Source organism: Pteropus medius, unplaced genomic scaffold (assembly GCF_902729225.1).
Source record: "Pteropus medius unplaced genomic scaffold, Ma_sr-lr_union100, whole genome shotgun sequence".
Lineage (NCBI taxonomy): Eukaryota > Metazoa > Chordata > Mammalia > Chiroptera > Pteropodidae > Pteropus > Pteropus medius.
In genome coordinates this window covers 5,385,484-5,398,978 of record NW_024340699.1, presented here as the reverse complement: position 1 = coordinate 5,398,978, position 13,495 = coordinate 5,385,484, and the positions used below count along the sequence as shown (strand labels likewise).

General features: G+C 32.0%; 1 long non-coding RNA gene across 2 annotated transcripts in view; it reads right to left on the bottom strand.

Moving 5' to 3' along the window:
• Positions 1–13,231, bottom strand: part of LOC120614528 (uncharacterized) — a 537,687-nt gene extending 524,456 nt beyond the window's left edge. For both annotated transcript variants that reach the window (XR_005656001.1, XR_005656002.1), the window contains exon 1: positions 13,185–13,231. This is a non-coding gene — a long non-coding RNA (uncharacterized LOC120614528). The remainder of the gene's footprint in view (positions 1–13,184) is intronic.
• Positions 13,232–13,495: the final 264 nt, after the last annotated feature.

Genomic DNA, 13,495 nt, shown 5'->3' with positions numbered 1-13,495 from the left:
AATAATTTATAAAAAATTACTTTTTTATAAATTGAACCTTAAAAAAAAAAAACAGGTGAAGTGAAGACTATTATTATTCACTAACAGAGAAGAGGGAGACTTAGGTTAACTTGCCCAGTTCGTGAGTTAGAGAGTAAAAGTTGGCATGCAATCTTAGATCAACCTGTTGCCAATGCATAAAATTCTTAACACTACTTCTTTTTACTTTACTATTTTATTTTATTTTTAAATTACTTGTTATTATTATTATTATTTATGCCTACAGCACCTGGTCTTCCTAGGTGGTCACCCATCAGAGTTCTAACCAGGCTCGACCCTGCTTAGCTTCCGAGATCAGACATTGGGCTTGTTCAGGGTGGCATAGCCATAGACCATGGATTGTAGCTGCACTGGGATGTGAACCCAGGACCTTCTGCGTGTAAAGCAGACGTGCTAACCGCTACACTATGGAACCACATTCTACTTTACTTTTTTATGAGCATATTATTTATACATAAGTTGTCTATATACTACATTTATATGTAAATAGAAACTATAATTTATTTTATTGTATATACTATACATTATGCATACAAAAGCATATATAATAAGTATTCATATACACATTATATAAATATGCATAGCTATTTATATATGACTTGTATATATTTTACAAAGCTTAAAAGAGCAACGGAGCTCTCATTGCCCAGAATACTCCACCTTGTCCTTTTTCCTCTTGTTTCCTTTTCACAACAATCAATAAACATAACTATTTTATCGTTTTTGAAATTTTCTTCCATACTTTAAAAAATACACTTCTACTGCTAGTTCTTATTTTTTACTTTTAGACATTTAATGTAGACCATTTACTAAAAATATGAGAATTTAGCTTTTTGTTTATCATGTCCTCAAACACTCTTCTTTCTCCCTTCCACCAAAAAGAGCAACGGCTCAGAGATGGTGACATTTTTTTCCTTACACAATATTCTTCTTCTTGGAGTTAATAACTGACTCTACTTAATTTGCTTAGTTTTGCATATTTTTTCCTGCAATTTAATTCCAAAATTTCTGAAAGAAATGTACTATCGATACAGACACATTATGTATACATTAGGTATCATGTTTGAGTTTGCATCATTTTTTATTTTTCTCAGAAGTACTGACCACAATACTGATTATCTTTGGGCAATGATTTGGAATGGTTGTTTCTCAACTTTCTTCACAGTTGTTCCTCTGGCAGTTCAGATAGATAGATAGATAGATAGATAGATAGATAGATAGATAGATAGATAGATAGATAGATAGATAGATATCTCATCCTGATCATCTTTCATCATTAATTTTTGGAAAATTCTTGACTAGTAAAACATTAAATATTACATTGGTCCCATTCTCTCTGTTCTCTTTTAGGCCTACTATTATATGTATGTTAGACACTTTCACCATGTCCCACATGTCTCTTTTTCCTTTCTTTGCTTCAAAATCATTTCAATTCACTAATTCTCTCTTCTGCAAATTTAATCTCCTGTTTTATTAAGTTCAGTTATATTTTTCTGTACTAGAATTAATATTTGCTTCTATTTTTTTCTTTTTGTGTATTCTTGTCTTTTTTTTTTTTTTTGAAAATGTTACTCTAAATCTCATGACTGAAAACTTCAATATACACAACACCTATGGACCTCTTTCTATTGCCCTTTCTTTTTTCTCTTATAATTAGAGTTCATATGATACTTGTGCTCTATTTTCTCTGCTTGTAGTTTTTTCCTGATAAAGCTTGCCTGGCATTTGTAGAATGTATCTATGACTCCTTTGGATAACAATAAGCTCATTCATGAGATTCAAATATAATACGCTTTGGTATCTCCTCCATTATCAAATTATTATTTAACTTGAATTATGTCACTTAAAATCAATAAATGGAAATAATTTCTATTGACTTCTTTTGGAGGTAATCCATTGATGCAATGTTTAGGTTGTAAACTAGAATCAAGAATATATAAATTCAACATATAAATGTCTCAACTAAAGTTAAATAAACTAGAGATTTAGAAAGATTTAGAAACTAATGTTCTAAGAGATTTAGAAATTTATAGGGTAGAATTTCAAAACTGTATATCAGGTAAAGAATAAAACATTTTATGGCAGATCTAAAACATTCCTTGTCATTTAATTTTAGAATTCTTAAAGAAAAATAGTGGTTTAATTTAAAATATTTCATATAGAAAAATAAGAGGATTCCATAATTTCTTGTAAAAATTTTCATTAAGTAAATCTTTCAAATACAGAAATTGATAGAAGGCAGACCCCTTTCTCCTAAATGTAATTAAACTTGGTAACCTGTTTGTTTTCTCCTATTTTTCATTTCTTACACTTAATCTACAGCATTTTTTCAAGTTGTATCTGTAAGGTAAAATAGAGTACAGAGGAACTATGTGAATTAAGATAAATCTTGACATACAATGGGTCTTAGCATTTTATTTTAACTTTTTTTCTGTTCAGTTAAATAATGTACAACCAAAAATCAACTGAAAATTCGCCAGCTGATGACCAACAGTCACTCAATCATCACAGCCCCCAACATCTTTCTCTAATAAGCCCATTCACATCTGCTTCCATGGTTGATTTCATTTCTCGCCAAGATTCAATTCTGTATTTTTTAGAGTTATCTATGTAAGTTGTGCTTGTTCTTATAACTCTAAATTTTAATTGAAGATGATGGAAAACAGTGAAATGTGAATGCAAAAGTAAAACTTACTATAAAAATGAAGTTAACAACTTTGGAAAAGCTCGATAAATATAAAAGTTGCTTTGAAAAAGTGCTAAAGAATTAGGTATAAGTGAGAAAAGTTTGAAAGTTCAGTAAGAATATGTTATACATCTAGAAGGATGGTGCACTCAGACTTGTAGGTATCTTTAGGTTCACACATATACTTACACATACAGATACATGCATACAAATAAATAAAAAGGACTATACCAACTTATCACTGAGCAGGCTAGCTAACTATTTTTTTTATTATTTTTTCTGAAAATTTTCTTTAATTACATGCATCACTTTTACAATAAGAGGAAAATGCCTTTTACCTTTTTTAGAAATCAATAATACTCTCATAGTTTTTTAATCTGAAATTTGGATTATATCCATTGTTTGCATATTTTCTATTAAAGGTCTATATCTGCCACAGTATAATATACATAATTACAGAAAATGTAAAAAGAAATTTAAGAATCATTTATATATTTTATATCTTTGGAGATATTAATATAATTTATATATTTGCATAAAAATATTTGCACAATTGGTTTTATATGGCTTGCAATAACTACTATAGCAAATGTATTCCGGGAAAAAAATTAAGATAAAATACGTTCAGGAAAGCATAGGGATGACTATAGAAATACACATGCCACCTGACACTTTTTCTGTAATATAAGGTGTCAACACTTTTGATTCTAAGTTTCGTTGCAAGTAGAGCAAAGAGGAAAACAACAACAATTACTATAATCTAAACAACAACAATTACTATAATCTAAAGGACTCATCTATGGAAAGGAACTGAGAGGTCCCTGAGTGTCCAGTGATTTCAATCAGTAGCTTATAAAAATAATACTGATGGTCTGCATCACTGTCCCAACAATTATCATCGCTTCTTTCTTACTGATAAAGGCACTTCTCTATCTTGTACAGAAACGATTGAAATAAAAGTTTATACTAAAATTTTGTACTAGAGCTCAGACAGCATACATAAAAAAAAATATTTGTATGCATATGAAGCAGAAAACCAAACATACAAAGTACATACAACTAAGAGAAATAAAGAAATCAAAGTTTATAACTAGTTTTCTGTTTAAGCTTTAAACTTTTCCAGTATTATATGGTACAGCAACTGATTTAACTACAAATTAATTTATAAACTTAAGTACATAGAGAAGTTACTTTTAGAATCATGCCAACTCTTAGGACTTGCAAGTTTTTAAATACAGTTCAGAGTGGGAGTCTTATAATATGAAGTAACGTAAAAGTAGCAACCTCCAAAAGTGTGTATTAAGTTTCTCAAAATTAAAAATTTGCTAAAACAATGCTTACTATAGCATGACAAGTGAGAAATAAAAGACATGCACACAACTTAGAATACATCTGTTCTGTCTACACTACATGTGGCAATCATTACTGAAAATATAGGCCAATTAATTCCTTCTGTTAGCTTTTTATTTTGCAGGGATCACTTAGACTGCCAAATTCTATTAAAGAAATTCATTAGTGAAAACAAAAAAATTTTTGAGTGATTCTCTGTTAAAAATAATGACCAAAAAAAAAAAACCACTTCACTGTGCTCTTAAATTCAGCTGCTCCTCTATACTTGATATCATTGCATTCATATCAAAGCATCGGACACTTAGGCTTTAAGCTTTATTGTTCTCTGACTTTTTGGCTCATCCATGTCATCCCATAATATCTCCAACAAGTGTTTTTTTTTTTCTTTCCTTTAATAATTGCCACAATCCCAGTCCATATAAGACCCAGTGAAACCACTTTCCAATCTTTCTCATTGAAGATCACTTCTAAAAATCTATAATCTCTACTACAGTCAAAAGTTATTTTTTTTATTACTCACATCTAGCAGTAAAAGGTTAGTGAGTATCTAATATGTATATATGTAATATATATAATATTATTTTTTATAATATTGTGTATTGAACCACTATGCTAATAAATTTTTCCCATGATGAAATAACATGATATAATAGATATGACTGAAGGGTAAGATGAAGATAAAATATTTTAAATTGCCTTCTAAGCATGGTTTATAATTTGTATCACTAATAATAGTATGCATTTGTGTATACACCAAATTGTCCTGTAATAATTTGGTTTTGGCCAACTTGTAGACAGATTAGATCATAATTGTTTGACCTCATTATGTTGGTACCTAACAGTTTGAATTAAATCTGAGACATTACTGTCATTTTCCTATTGATTGCTTATGCTTGAATTATTAGAATGAGCTTCAACTATTTTGTAAAACATTCATCCATTGTGTCAAGTTAATCTTAGTTGAAACTGAATAATATTTGAATCTACTACCCAGGTGGACATAAATATCAACAAGGAACATTGAACTAAATGCTAAAAGGAAGGAGGGGCGTGTTGCCATTCCCACTGATTTAAAATCTCCACGCTGCCCTAAGGGTGTGTTACTAATGACAGATGACATAGTACCAACCATATGACACACAGACCCATATATTAAGCATTATAAAGCTCATTATTTTAATATTATAGATTAAAAACCAATATAAGAAGTTCTAATATTTTCTTCACTATGCCAATGGATTGTGATGTCCAAGCCCTGGCTATGTACACACTGCTTCAGAGTTTACAATTCTAAAGCACAGGCCTGATCATAACCCTCTATTTCCTAAAATTACCAAATTACTTTCATATTCAAGATGGTCCACATTACAATCCCAACCTATATTTCCTAATTAAATTCATATATGTACCACCTTTTCTAATCACTGAAAACATACTTCTCAAATATATACCACATCCTCCCATCAGTGGGCTTCTGTTCGAGCTATACCTTCAATCTAAAATACTAGTTCGATTTCCATTTCCACCTGTCAAAATACCCACCTCGTTCTTCAAAGATCATCTCAATTATTATCTCAACATAACTATTTTAGGTATGTTGAATAAAGATCTAATACATATTTTATTTTGGTCATATGTCTCTCATAAAACCATACAATGATTCAAAGAGGGTATGGATTAATACAAAACATAACTGATCCATCAGCCTTAGGCAAGATAGAGTTGACAGGTGAAATGAGTTGGGGTCTTTTCCTGGCCCTTATTAGAGCTGAGTCAGGAAACTGGTTGAAGGTTAATACCAGGATCCTCGGGTTCGGAAATTCTGAAATCATGTGTCTTTAAGATATGAATGTTCGGTGAACTAATTGAACATTCTGCTGATAAAATTGAATAATGGTACTTTATCCCGTGAATATATATATATATATATATATATATATATATATATATATATATATATAAAAAATATATATATTTTTTTTTTTCCCTTAACTTTAAGCTTCCCCTCCACCCCACAGATATTTCTGAAGCTTTTGGTACCTTAATGTTTACATGCACAAAGATACATAATTTCTCTCTCAATATTTTTTAGTTATTTGAAGTTGAATATAGTTATATTTCATTATGTTTCTCAAAGTGTAAAATGATTTCAGGGGTGAACTACTGTGAGAGCCATATTTCACATTAGTAATTGACAACATTTTTCTATAAAGAAACAGATAGTGTTTCAGGCTTTGTGGATCAAATGGTATTTGCTGTAGCTACTCAGCTCTTATAAGTCATACATAAACAAATGGACCTACTGATTTTCAATACACCTTCATCTATAGACGCTGAAATTTTAATTTAGTATTTAACATTCTTTTCACAGTTCAAGAAATATTCTTTTTCTGATTTTTCCGCAACCGTTGAAAAATGTTAAAAACCATCCATAGCTCAAGGCAGTAGACTCACAAAAACAGGCAGGGGACTTGATTTAAATCATGGCCAATAGTTTGGCAGCCCCTGTCCTAGCTCATTTATTTCCAAACTGCGTTCTATGTTTCTGCCTTCGGCGCTAACCTGTGGGGCTAACTAGAAGTGAAGACAATAAGAGAGAATAGACTCTATTTCAGAGAATTATCACTTTCTACTTTTTTTTTTTTTTTTGCGTCATGTGGAAATAGGTTCCGGTGCTAATTATTTTTTACTTTTTTGGGGGGCGGGGGAGGGGTGGGTCTAACAGAAATCCCTAGGCCAACTGGAGGCACCAGGCAATAGAGTGGCTTACATAAACAGAACGGCTGATTAGAGAAGCTGAGCCTGGCACAGTAGAGTAGCAGAAAGAGTAACAGGGTTAATGGGAGTAGCTGAGGGGTACCTGGAATGGTTTTAGCAATTGCCTAGGAGACATTTTGGAAAAGTGAATTTGAGGCGGTAAAGAAAGAAAAACTTCTTTTTTTTTTTTTTTTTTTTTTTAACATAGGAATCCAAAACATTTCTATGCTTGGATTTAAATGAATTCAATCCTGGCATCTGAAAAATCTCTATTATAATTAAACCTACCAAGACTGTAAGCTCTTTGTGTGCGGGCTAAAGCTTATTCATTACTATACAGTCATTCCGTATGTCTATTACTGCATTTTAAATGGAATGATATTAATTCTGGTAAATGTGATTTTTAAAGGTGATTGAATAAACTGTTACAATGACGTGCAATAGGATCCAAAGTGATGGTGAACACAACTAAACTGCTAAGGAAATCCATCATCACAGTAATCAAACAGTGAATTTGAAATAGAATAAAAGACCCATTTTTCTATTTTTGTTCATAAAACCAAGATAATACTAAATGACAATGAACCTTAATTTCAAAAGCTCACTTCCTTCTAATGTTTCAGGAAATATTCTCAAAGCTGATACATAAGAGGAGAATATAGTTTGAATTTATGGCAGCAATTTGAATATCCTTTCTACTTTCTAAATGCTAACTATGGTCAAGCTATTAAACTGGTAAAATCTATGAAATTGCCCTGTCCATTGTAATATGTTTGAAGATACCTTGGCTAAGAAATTACTAAGTGACATGCAGAATCTCTTTTCTATCTCTGATTAAAGGGAAGGGGGAACACAAAACAAATCTGGCAGATTGAAAAAAAAAAGAAGAAGAAGAAAGGAAACACAAAAACAAATGTGGAACAAAACACTGAATGTTTACTGCTGTAAACATTATCAACATTATCGTTTACTGCTGTAAACGATATCAAAAGATATCGTTTGAGTAAGAAAACAGAAATTCTAAATTCTAAAACCACCTTTACTTTCTTAAGAATACAAGGTATCATTTAACTAAGTCAATGAACACACATAACTGACAGCTTTTGAGAGCATTTCTAGCTCTTTTCCCAACGGGCTCTATTTTGTTTTCCTGACATAGGCTAAAACACAAAATAATAGTTTATTGTCTTTTTCAGCTTTATGACATTTGACCTAAAAGTAAGATAAAAATTCAGAATCAGGCCATTGAATTTGAGGTAAGACATCACTTTTGAGGTCACTATAGCAATGAACACTTCTATTATGTTTAAAATCACCTAATAAGATACCACTAAAAATCCAGCCCCCGCAAATGGGAATATCCGCTTATGTTATCATTGAAATGCCATGTGATGTAAAAGAAAGTAATTTTGCAATGCTCAAATCTAATTTATTCTTTTAACACATGTTAGGTTGAACATTGCTTCTTGACAAAAATAAATGATACTTTCAAATACAGTTTCAAGTAAGGCAATACGCTTGAACCTGAGGAAATATTTAAAGAAAAATGAATTCTAACTGACATTGAAATATTTTTTTTGTGATGGCCAAAATATATGAAACAGGTGGTTACCAAATAAAAGAAAAGATTCATTAGCCTGTGACCCCACCTTCCTCTCCTTTGCACACACGATTCTCATTCTACCACCTTACTACAGTTCCTGAAAATGAAATGGTAAAGCTAGAAAAAGAAAAAAAAAAATAACTTGCGGATTTGTGGAACATGTGGATTCTAAAGTGAAGGAATGAACTACGACAGAAGAAGCAATTTAGCTGTACCAAATAGATCAACATTCTGCCCCGGAAAATCTTTGCTTACAATTTAGAAGTTTTCCTCTTCATTTTGTCACATTGCCTGAGGTTCTTCTCTTTAGAGACCCATCTCAATTAACAAAAATAATGAAGCCAGAGAAATTGTTAGGGATATTAGTCATTCACATATTGTATACATCATTTCATCGGATAACTAAATGTTGCTGAGTTTATATGCCCTAAAGTAGCTTTGATTTTAGTTTATGTGTTTCTGATCTGGGGAATCATGTAATTTTATTTAATAGGGTTTTTTTTTTCTTTCTTTTGCCTCAGGGAATAACAAATTTGGATTAAGTAGCAGGGTAGAAAGTTTAAGGCAATTGTTTGCAAAGTATAGCTCTAGGCCTGCAGCATCAGCACCCACTGGGAACGTGTTACAAATACAAATTTTTGAGTCTCATCAGGAATTATGGGGGTACGAGGAGAAGCAAATTGACTTTAACAGGGCTTCCTTCCAAAATTCTGAAGCATACTTATTTTTGAAAAGCACTAGTTTAGGGTAGTTGGAGAGATCCAGTGGACTTGGAAAGGAAACCACTAGGAGGTAGGTAATAAATATAGAAAACAGAAAGTAGGGTAATATGGCCAACCTCCTTCATTTAAAATATGTCCAAGGATTTATTAGGGCATTGGCATATCTCACCATGCCATGCAATGTTGTCCTTTGAGATTAGTTTTGGAGTAATGTGAGTTAACTGAGGCTAAGAGAGTCTTCTGACATAACGTCCATCTCTTCTCAGAATCTTTGAGTATGGGTCTTTGTGCCTACACCAGATCTTCCCACTTTGGCTTCTCTTGACCATATTGTATTGCCCTGGATGAAATATCACATGTGAGGCACAGTGAGGTTGCCAATGAGATGTGGTATGATCATTAGAACACCCAAGAACAGTCTTGTAGTGTCCTAGGATATCAGGTCTTGTGTACCTCAGTCCCTGGTCTACCATGCCATCCTCAATTTTCATGACTCTCTTACCTCAAGATGACTAACTTCTGGTCTCATTGTGTCTTAATTTATCATTCAACAACAATTCTCTCTTGGTTTGACTCTGAACTCAAATTCTAGTATTCTCTCTTCCTCACTCCTTCAGCTCATGGTAATTGAGGTTTTCCACTCTGCCCCTGGCTCCTTGATTCTCTGAATTATGGAAGTTTCCTTTTCTAACTATCATAACTTAATTTGATGCCATAGTAGCCAACTAAGCACAGCCCAGATGTCATTCTCCCCATATATTCTCCACATAGTTTTTAACTCTAGTTTCCCCAACCCTGCTCATCTTATCTATTCTCACCACATTACTTTTAGTAACTAGTTTGTTACTAGACCAAGTGTCAGCTCATTTCCACAGGAATTAGTTGAACTCCCTTCCATATACCCTTGTGTTCTCCACTGAAGTGTGTGACTATCAGTTCTTTTCTTTCTTCATCAGCTAGCAGCTAAAACCATTAGCATCTATATTTGAAACTTCAGCAAGCTTCAAATTCTTAATCTGCTAAAACCTATCTTCTTAGCGAAAAAAAAAAAAAAGGATAGAGGGAAAACTAATGATGTGGAAATGAGAACAGAAAGAAAAAGTGTTTTGTAGCAGCTGTCTACGATGTAGAAAAAATTATAGCAAGCATTGAAATTCCCATCACCTATAATTGTCAACCAAACCATTTTAGGAATATTAGGAATATTACTGGGCCAGGGGGCGGCGGGGAGGATAACCTCAGGGTGACTGCAAGTGAAAAAACAAATACTTAGTCTACTAATTGTGCAGAGGCATTCTCAAAGAATAAGCTATTATTTTGATGATTTGAAGAAAAATGCATGTTAATCTTCTTCAAAAACAGAAACAGAAGTTGATACAAAGCACATAGGAAAATAAATAAAAACAGAGAATAACTCCAGAAGTAAAATGAGATGTAGTTGGCAGTTTTTACACCACTGGAGAAAACTACTTACAAAGTAATTCATGAATTACGATGAGAATTGGAAACAATGTTCTCTTAGCTGATATATTACTAAAAATATTTTATTTTCATTTGATCTACTTAAGTAGGACATTTGCATTTGTAAAGCTGTACAACCCTAACGTGGAGTAAAGTTCAAGAAAAATTATTTTAATTTTCTAATAATCCATCTAAATAAATAATCCATCTAAATAATGCATCTAAATAAATCCTAGCATGTCATTTTGAAATTTTTACTATAACCAAATTTTAAAAGTAAATTTTCCTTGGTAAAATAAATTATCATGTAAATATAAACTCTTTTATTAGTTTTTTTTTTTTTTAATTCAGTGTTTTTATTTTATCAGCAAACTTCAATTAGGAAGATTGGAATATTAAAAAATATTTCCACATAACACCTATTAGATGTTTTTGACTATAATGAAAACAATCGAAATTAAATTTTAGGGATATTTACTTGCAAAGTTCAAAGTATTATAACAGAAAATTCCTTAACATTTTGCTTTCAATATTGCATATTAATGTGATAAACTAATACCGAACTGCCTGTGTTGGAAGGCTCTCTTTGGAATGTCACTATGGGTTTATTCATTTCATCTCTTTGATGGAAATATATCTTATTTAGATACAAATTTTATTTAATTAGGCATATGGCTGAACAGAACTATAACTACAATATACTTTAGTCACCAGAAGTAGAATTTCTTTCTTGACAGCAGCCTAGCGAGTATGATTAGGACACAAGGACAAAGATAGGCAAGCAAGACAGACCATCAGTGCTACCAGCTCCTTTTCTAAGGATACCTCAGTACAGTTCTCAGCCTATGTCCCTATGTAGTGGGTGAGAAGGCTATAAAACAGTATGCCTTTATACGATATACAGCTGATTGGTTTAGAAACAGAGTAAACACAAAGTAACACAAGTAGAATGCTTGTCTTTATAAGGCAGTTCTTAATAATGCTTCCCTTTGGCAGTTTTTTGGCCTTTCCTTTAAATTTCACAGTTAAGTGTATAAAGACATAATTTTGTGTATAGTGGATAGCTCAAGAGAGCTTTCATTGCAGTAGAGCATCCTTGGAGAATTTACAGGATCTTCTTCAGTCGATTGCAATTCTGCTGTTCCACATGGTTACAACATTTTTATTTCATTAACACCTAATTTACAAAGCACAAACCATTGTAAATGTATCAGAACAGATGTAGAAAATAGTATTTTAGATTGAAATCTTCATCTCCTAGTCACAAATTTTCAACCTATTTATCTTAAGAAAAAATTTTGTAATAATTTACTAAAGAGGAATATAAAGAGATTAAAAAAAAAAAACTTTTCAATTTAAATAGAGGTGCCTCAACTTAAGTTATTCATTTCCACCAGTTTACCTATTATTGCACAGATGTGCAATACCTGCTGAATTGAGCTATTTGATTTATAATAGAACATGTGCGACATTGATAAGACAATCTGTATCTATGTAAATATGCTTGTTCATGGAGCCTCTCATAATAGCCCTTGGACATTTAGCTTAATGTTTTGACGATTCTTCAAATTTTGTTTTGTTTTCTAAAGAGGGGTTATTTTACTTGATTGACTTGGAATTTAGTTTACTATGTATAACAACAAATACAAAAAGGAAATATGCCACTATGCAAATGCCAAAATGACTTAATGTTTGGTATCATTTACCGGGACTATTTAATCAGTTTTAAAAATCTGGTCAACATAGTCTGAAAACGAACTCAACCCCACCTCTTACTCAAGGACAGATTCACTGCTTGAATAAACATAATAACCCTTGTTCTAGACTTAAACAGAAACTATACATGTGATTTGGATGTGCTAAATTGATCCTCATTCAACATCAACTTTCAGATCAACGAAGTTGCATGTCTCATCATTTGCTCTCATTAGCCCTTATCTATCCAAATCTGAAAGAAAGGGGTACATGCCCTGGCATAAAATAGCATATACAGGCCTGCTTGAGACCATCTTCCCAATTAAGTTTAATATATCTATCCGTACTTTAATTTATGGTAGCATATATTTACTCCACTTCATATTCATACTCCTCGCCTTCTACGTGCCCCGAAGTGAGTATCGTAAGGCTGTTTAAGCCCTTCTTTGCATGCTAGTTTTCCTATTATTGTAATGATGGGCTTTGTTAAGAATGTCCTTATGAAAATTGCTAACATTAAGCAAGTATATCATATAATTTGTACTATTTTTCCATTAAAAAATCAATCTTTGATTGGGGGCGGGCATTAGCATGTACTCATTAAGCATCTGAAGATGGAACAGATGAAGAAAAAATGAAAATTTCACTTATTCAAAATCTTAATAATTTGTCATATAAGAAAATACCAAAAAAAGCTTTGGAGAGGGAATATATCTAATTGTCTTTGAAAAGCTTGTCTCAAAATGAGTGGTTTTCCCCCCACCTTGTAACTTACATGTTGATAAGATCACCTTTCTCAGAAGCAGCCCTTCATTGTGTTTGCATAAGTAGCTCTGAACAAATGATAACACAAAAAATGAAGTATCCCTACCTTAAGGAAAATTACTGCAGGTCTTGTCCCCAGACTTCATATATCTGCAACATAAAAAGAAAAAGAAAATGTAAATAGTTATTTACATGATTTATAGAGCAGTATTCTGCAAGTAAGCAAAGATGAGACATTGCATTCCAATCTCAATAGAGATTTCTTGCGTTAAAAAAAAAAAAACAGAAAGAAGATATTATCAAAGAGCTGTTCCATTTGATAAGAATAAAATAAATAGAAGATAATAAGTTGATAATATTTAAGGTAGTCATGGGAGAAAACTCCTAGACAAGCAACATAATCTAATCCAAGACTCT